The sequence below is a fragment of the Protomyctophum parallelum genome (assembly GCF_964188405.1).
Source record: "Protomyctophum parallelum genome assembly, chromosome: 3".
In the NCBI taxonomy this organism is placed as follows: Eukaryota; Metazoa; Chordata; class Actinopteri; order Myctophiformes; family Myctophidae; genus Protomyctophum; species Protomyctophum parallelum.
The window spans coordinates 13,069,907-13,077,406 of record NC_139698.1 but is presented as its reverse complement, the minus strand read 5'-3'; the positions used below and the strand labels follow the sequence as shown (position 1 = coordinate 13,077,406).

The window sequence follows — 7,500 nt, the reverse complement described above, 5'->3', positions numbered from 1 at the left end:
ATGAGGGACTAATCCCCTCGGGTATAACAGAATCCAACACCAAGTACCCAAATCTCATCATTTCAATTATCATATTTATCATATTTATTCATTTTCCTCTAGCCCGGCTTAATGCCGCCTCTCCCTCCCTCTTTCTCTCTCTCTCCCTCCCTATCTCTCTCTCCCTCCCTATCTCTCTCTCTCTCTTTTCTTTCTCTGTACATTAATCTATTCCCCCCCCCCCCCCTCCATCCTTCTCTCTCTCCACTGGCGACATGTAAGGCTGTCAGTCACGTTGACTGACAGCACTCAAGTGGCCTACGGTAAAGCCGCTCATTTTTTTTTGTCAGGCTTCGTGCCGGTGTGTTGCTCTGCCTTATCAGGAAACCCAATTTATCCCATTGAGACCTTGAGAGACCAGATTCTACTAAATGTCTTAAAAACCCTATGTTTCTATATCAGTGGTTCTCACAGGGTTAAAACCCTATGTTTCTATATCAGTGGTTCTCAAACTATTTCATGTCAAAGACCGTTTGGCCGCCAGCCCCCCCATCTGAAAATATGTTGTTCCAGGGATCTCCCAGAAGCAAAGATTGCACACATTTTCACTATTTTTCAAAAATAGCACATCTGCAAGCTCAGTGCGGCACAAAGTGCCGCGCTATGTAGCTTGTAGATCTGCTAGGCGACACGGACGCGTTCCGACTGCAGGTCTAAACGGGTTATTGCCGTTTTCTCTGCCGAGCGAAAGGGGTTGCCACTCACCCTGACTGACAGCTCTCAGATTTGGAAGGCTGCGGTTACGGGGATTTCCTTTAAGTTGTTATGTTTTCTCTGTAGATTTCTCTCCCCCCTCGCTCGCGCAACCGGCGGAGCTCGTAGCGGCGCACACGCGTGCGTGCGTGCGTGCACGCCAAGGGTGCACGCACGGCTCTCGCTCGGAGGAAAGGCGCCCGGCGTGCACACTATACTGTATATGCACAGCCGACGTTTCCGACATATTGACAAAGACTTGCGGACGCGCAGATGCCACGGTGCGCACACGCAGGCGGACACGCTTGCACGCACTCGGACATGCACACACACACACTCTCTCTCTCTCTCTCTCTCTCTCTCTCTCTCTCACTCTTTCCAAAGCCTTTGGTTTCCCCCTGACCTTGGCTGCAGTTTGACTGACAGGTAGCTGTCCACAGCCCTCCTCTCTACAGAACAGGTCAAGTTCATTCTAAAGCACATCTTTCTTTGGATAATTGTTTTATTCTGAGGGGAAATAAGGAAAATAAATAGTCTGTTTTCAATATAAAACAAGCCTCTTGGTTCAGTCAGTGAGGGTATAATGCACCTGTTTATCCTCATCCTGGAGTCCCTGTTTTGGGCAAATAGAATTGGTGCAACCACTCCAAGGAACAGCCATGTCCCTGACTATGTGACTATGTGACTATGTGACTATGTGACTATGTGACTATGTTTAGAGTACCAGTAAAAGTGGCGCTGTTGTGCCAGAAACACAGAGAGAGAGAGATAGTGCTGCACTGTTGCCTGCTAATGAGAGAGAAAGAGAGAGAGAGAGATGGGGGGCAGGGGGAGAGCGGAGAGCGGAGTTTCACCACTCAGTTCACACGGGTGTGATTTGTCTTTACTCTATAATGCAGATCTACAAGCTGAAAATGCATGCAATGGAACGCGCTGTAAATCGTCTAATTCTGCTACAGTTTGTACGAGATAGAGAGAGAGAGAGAGTGTGTGTGTGCGTGTGTGCGTGTGCACATGCGAGTGTGTGTGAGTGAGTGTACATCCATATTTTGTATTTGTGTGTGTGTATGTGTGCGTGTACACGACTGTTTGTGTGCGTGCATCAGTAGACAAGCACGCGCGCGTGCAGAGAGTATGACCTCAGAATCCCGAGGCTTATCGCCGGCGGTGTTCCACATTATTGATAGCGCCGCAGATATCGACAGGCCGGGCGCGGCCGCCCCGCGCCTCGCCTCGCCGGGCGAGCTCACGGATGGGACTTTGATATGACATATTGTGCGTCTCAGCACAGGCCATAAATAATTCTGACACGTTTTTGTATGCATGGGAAAGTCCTTGATTCAGCCTCCCATAAAAATAAACTTCTATTATGGAAGGTATTTGTCAAGTGGCCGCGTGATGGATGGTGTGGCGTTTACCCCGTGGCAGGACGATGGGTTATCCCCCTAACGCCTGAGAACCACATTCTGATAACATGTTGTCTTCTAAAATCATGATCAAAACCCTATGTTTCTATGTCAGTGGTTTTCCAACTATTTCATGTCAAGGACCCCAAAATGTGGCCGCCGAGTCGACCCCCATCAGAAAATGTGTGGTTCCAGGGACCCCCCCAGAAGCAAAGATTATGAGTAAAAAAATAAAAAAACATTTGCCGTAAACTAATACATATTCAAAGATTAGCGCCACGTTTTCACGATATAAAAAAACCCCAACAGATCTACAAGCTCGTAGCGCAGCACTTGCGCTACGAGCTTGTGATCTCCTTTTATTTTCAACAGCTATAAAGTTTAACATAATGGCTAAAGTGGTTCAGAAGCTCTATAAGGTGACACAGACGCGTTCTCAGGTCTGAGTGGGTTATGGATGCCCGACGCCCCTTCCCGGGGAGGAGTCGCCCCAGCAACGCTGACACCAGAGTAATTACTGCCCTCCTCGCCGCGGAAAAAAACCAAAGGGAGGAGGGGGGAGGGGAGGGAAGGGAGGGGAGGGAGGGGACACTTTATACGCACACCTGCACACGCCTCACTCCCCCCCCCGCTCCCTGTAATGCCACCGTCGTCTTAAAGTGACGGCGCTGATTAAAGCCGCGAAGGGGTCCCTGATGAGAACGAATGGAGATGGATGGATGAGTGGATGGATGGATGGATGAGTGGATGGATGGATGGATGGATGGATACATAGTGTGGCCAGACGGACAGAATATTATTCATCATCATATAACCGCAGACGTTAATGCAATTTTAATTTGTGATTTGCGTTTTTTTTTCCTGACTGATTCCTGATTCATTTTTGAGGGGCGATATCCCCTCCTATTAGCTATTAGGGTAGATTTTCCTCTCACACAGACATTAAAATCCCATTGACAATGAATGGAGAATTTTATGTCATAGTGTCTGAGCAAATAGGCTCATATACGTCATGATGTTGTACGATGATAAGAGCGCACATCACTTCACACAGGTGTGATTTTTTTTATGTTTTTGGGAGATTGATTATTTCTAACTTCACTCTGTAGCAGTTGAGTTGGGTTAAAGCACTAGACCTGTGCCCGTCATCACTTCGGGAACGATGCAAGTTCGGAAGCATTTCAGGTTTTTTTTACTGTCTGTCTGTTTGTGTCCCTTTAGTGTGTACAAAGAGGCTCTACGCACGCCAAAGTCCTTGTGGCAGGGCCGGCACACGGGAGAAAACTGTAGAGGAGATCTTGAATGAACAAGAAGGTGGCCGCACACACCAATAGCTAGAGTACCAATATTTATTAGGACGGCAGGTAAGACAGGGATATCCCTTTAGTGCCCATATGGATATCTCTGTATCAGTCTGTCTGCCTGTGTCTGAAGAGTGCAAACTTACTGTGAAAAGTGGACTGGTTAAGTAATCAAATGGCAGGTGTGGTGTTGCCATGGCAATGAATTGGCTGAGGCAGAGGCTTTTTGTGGCGATTCTGGACAACCGTGCACTGCATCCCTGTGGCGGTGTGGAACGCGCGTGTCCAATTTGAAGTCGGTGGGGCGAACGTTTCTCGAGTTTCGAGGATTACAGACGTACGTACACACACGTACAGATACGTGGTTGCATTTACTGTAAGATGTGTGTGCGCATTCATGTGTCACGTGTGCATTTAAACTTGTGAGTTAGTTAGTGCAACATGCATGCCAGCGAGCGTGTGCAATCGTTCGATTAAATTATTGTGTGCGTGTGTGCGTTTGCGTGTGTGTGACTGCACATCATAATCTGCGGCCCGTGCGGCAGACAGCCAGGCAGGCAGACAGCTTGGGCCGGGCTCCGCAGCAGTGTGGCAGGTGAGGGAGAGGAGGATGGTGGGTGTGCGGGGCGAGGGAGGGCTGGCCCTCGGCGTGGGCGGGACGGGGGGGTCGCGAGGCTCCTGGGGGGGGCGTGGGCGGGACGGGACGGGGGTCGCGAGGCTCCTGGGGGGGCGGCTGCATGCGGGACGGGCAGCGAGGGACGGGCAGCGAGAGCCAGGGAAGGCAGCTCGTCAGTGGGAGTGACACCTGTTCGCCGTGTGCGTTAGCGTCATCCCAACAGCTGCTGCCCGTCCCCAACCTCCACCTCACCGTCTCCCTGCCGTCTTTATCCCATTGAGACCTCAGACCACATTCTACTGAATGTCTTCTAAAATCTTACATTTGGTTTTCTATGTCAGTGGTTTTCACACTTTTTCCATGTCAAGGAAACCCCCAGAATGATATGTAATAGGTCGCCGACCCCCCCCCCCCATCTGAAAAAATATGTTGTTCTACTGACCCCGCCCCACCCCAGAAGCAAATATTTGAGTTAAAACGTTCGCTGTGAAAGAATAAAATATTCAAAGATTTGAGCTTGTAGATCTGGTATTTGTCAACAGCTAAGGTTTAAAATAATGGTTAAAGTGGCATGCGTCCTCAGGTCTAAATGGGTTAAGGAGAAGAGAGAGCCTCCTCATGGGGAACAGGGAGACGCCAGTACTGTACTGTACTGTACCTGTACTGTACAGTGAGGAGGGAGGAGGAGGAGGGGGAGTTCCAGATGTTGGTACATGCAGGAGGACAGGCTTTGTCAGGACACAAACACAACTTTCAGACAATTAACACTGGCAGCTTGCTTCAGTGCCATGAAGGCTGCTGTTAAGTGCAGACCTGAGATGATTGCTACAAGGTGGTGTGTCTGTAAGTCTGCTGGCATGAGTCACACACACACTACACCAGGGGTCCTCAACTAGAAATGATGAAGGTCCACAAATATTTTTTTGAATAAGACCGAGGTCCGGTCCCATGCACAGCGTCCATCGGAGAGCGGGGCTCTATGCCCGTTTAGTATGGTCAAGCCAAGCTTATACAAATCAGATCGCCTTCCACCCAACCAATAATGGGGTGCAGAGTGCAGGCCCGGAGTGGAACTCCAAATCAGGCCGGGAGTTATACGCCCTGGCAGGCCACACTGTGCGCGCGCACAGCGCGCGCCAGAATTTTGGGGGCCTTTGCAGCAATTTCACATGAGAAATGTACCATCTGATGTTATTTATATTATTAACTTAAAAAAAGAAAAAATATATATATGTTTTTTCTTTTTTTTTTTTACGTGTTTTTCAATACGTGTCATTGTCTGACTAAACATAACTAAACATAGCGTTTTCCTCCACTTAAACCCTATATAATTAACGAACCGAGGTTCCCCAGGGCTCTGCAGTTGTCCCCCTCCTTTCGTCCCTCTACGGTACGCCAAATGTTCACACGTTCACAGATCATAGATTGGCTTCGCCAAATGTTGGAGATGATGACATTCCCAGAATAGGGACTTATCTGTGATTCATGCGCTTAATTGCTTTATTTTTAGTGTTTACATGTTCTCCATTGCCATTGCAACATTACTGAAGCTACCCTTATTTAACCCAGTTGGTGTTGATTAAACACAATTTTGTCAAGAAGACATCTTGATAAGAAGAGCATAGCTTTGCTCCGCGTTTTGAGCTTGTATATCTGCTATTTTCACTGCGTTTTAAAATGTTATTTTTCAATATATTTATTGAAAGTATTAGATTTAATTGATGAAAAGTTGTGCTTGTTGTTGTTTTAATTATATAGATTATTTTGCATGTAGGAAGGGCCGCCCTAGTGCCTGGGGTCGACGTCAGCAAGGCCATGCAGCCATAACGGGTTCCTAACACCAAATCAAGTGGGCAAAGAAGAGGGATATTTTCGTCCCAACAAAAAGAAATCCGTCTTAGATCAGTCCTTTCTCCAGGGACTAAGTTCGGCTAGACTTTTGAAATCAATCCCTGCTAACATGCACCAAAATGTGACATTAGTGTAACTTTGCCAAGTTCCCTGCATGTGTTCAAGTTTCAAGTCTCTGTAAGCAGTTCAAGTAAGTTCAGAAAAGTGCTGAAATTAATTAGAATCCAGTGCCGTGCTCGAACAACAAAAAAAAGCATGTTACGCGTTATAAAATGTTCGTTAGTAGTGTCAGGTATGCACCATACGGGTCAGATAGTCCGTGAGCTAAACATGTCCAACCGCCTGTATTGTCCTTTGAACCACAGCGTCTCTATTCTGGGCATAATCACAACAGTTCGAAGATTCCCGTGAAAATAGCAGCTGTCCAAGTTCACAACACACCGTGTCAGTTTGTACAGCTTGTAGAGCCGGCTATTTTTGCTATTTGACGCGCAAGGAAGTATATGTAAGGTTAAAGCGGATAAGTACAAATGAAAACACACACACACACACACACACACACACAGGCTGGAGATATTCACAGACAGAAAGACACTGAAGCCCCGGGTATAACCGTAACCATTATGACACTGCTGAAGATGGCAGATTGTACACCCACTTGTTGCCACTGTTGACCTACAGAAAGAGACAGCACCTAGTCTCTCTCTCTCTCTCCGGTAGACTCTCCTACGCATGTCTCCCTAACAGCTTTTCTATTGTACGTCTCACCGCAGACAACGAACCCTGAAATAATGGAGACACTTAAATGTACTGTCAACAAGAAAAAGGGTCATTTGAAAAAATGCATCACACCCAATAAAGCAGACAGTAGCAGTAACTTTACTGTGTAGGGCAAGGCAAGTCAAAAGGCACTTCAAGGCACACCTGTATTCTTAGCAAAAAGTGATTAGAATGTGTATATATATATAAATAAATATTTATTCTTCTTTTTTTCACCTACTGTATAAAGACAGGCCCAATATAGGGACGGCCTGGTTGAAATTGATTTAAATATATATATATATTTTTGGGTATAGACTTGGGTATAGACTCCCAATACAGAGACTAGGGTATAGTCTCCGTATTGGGAAATGAAGGTCTACAACATCATTTAATTCATAGCGTTTTGTATAGTAAGGGTGCGTTCACACGGGCACATGTAAAAGATGCAGCCTACCATTCATTGTCAATGGAAGCCAGCGACATGACATGACAAGATGCAACGATGCACGTAGCTGCTCTAAAATGTACAGTGAATGGTAGACTGCATCTTTGCGTCTGCCCATGTGAACGCAACATTAAAATATATTGCAATAATAATAATATGTGGTTGTCACAAAATCCCCATGCACACCTGGAGTTGTCTCACGGTACACCAGTGTGCCTGGGTGCGCACACGCACACACACACACACACACACACACACACACACACACACACACACACACACACACACACACAGACACAGACAGACAGACACACACACACACAGACACACACAACCACCCTCTCAGGGCATGGGATATTCAGATGCATGGGGCCAGTAGACGATGTT

The 7,500-nt window shown here is 47.0% G+C and overlaps 1 protein-coding gene across 1 annotated transcript in view; it reads left to right on the top strand.

Moving 5' to 3' along the window:
- The window catches only part of znf407 (zinc finger protein 407), a gene marked incomplete at its 3' end in the record, with an annotated part of 221,238 nt that overhangs the window by 167,872 nt on the left and 45,866 nt on the right, over window positions 1–7,500 (top strand). The gene's annotated exons all lie outside the window — the stretch shown is intronic.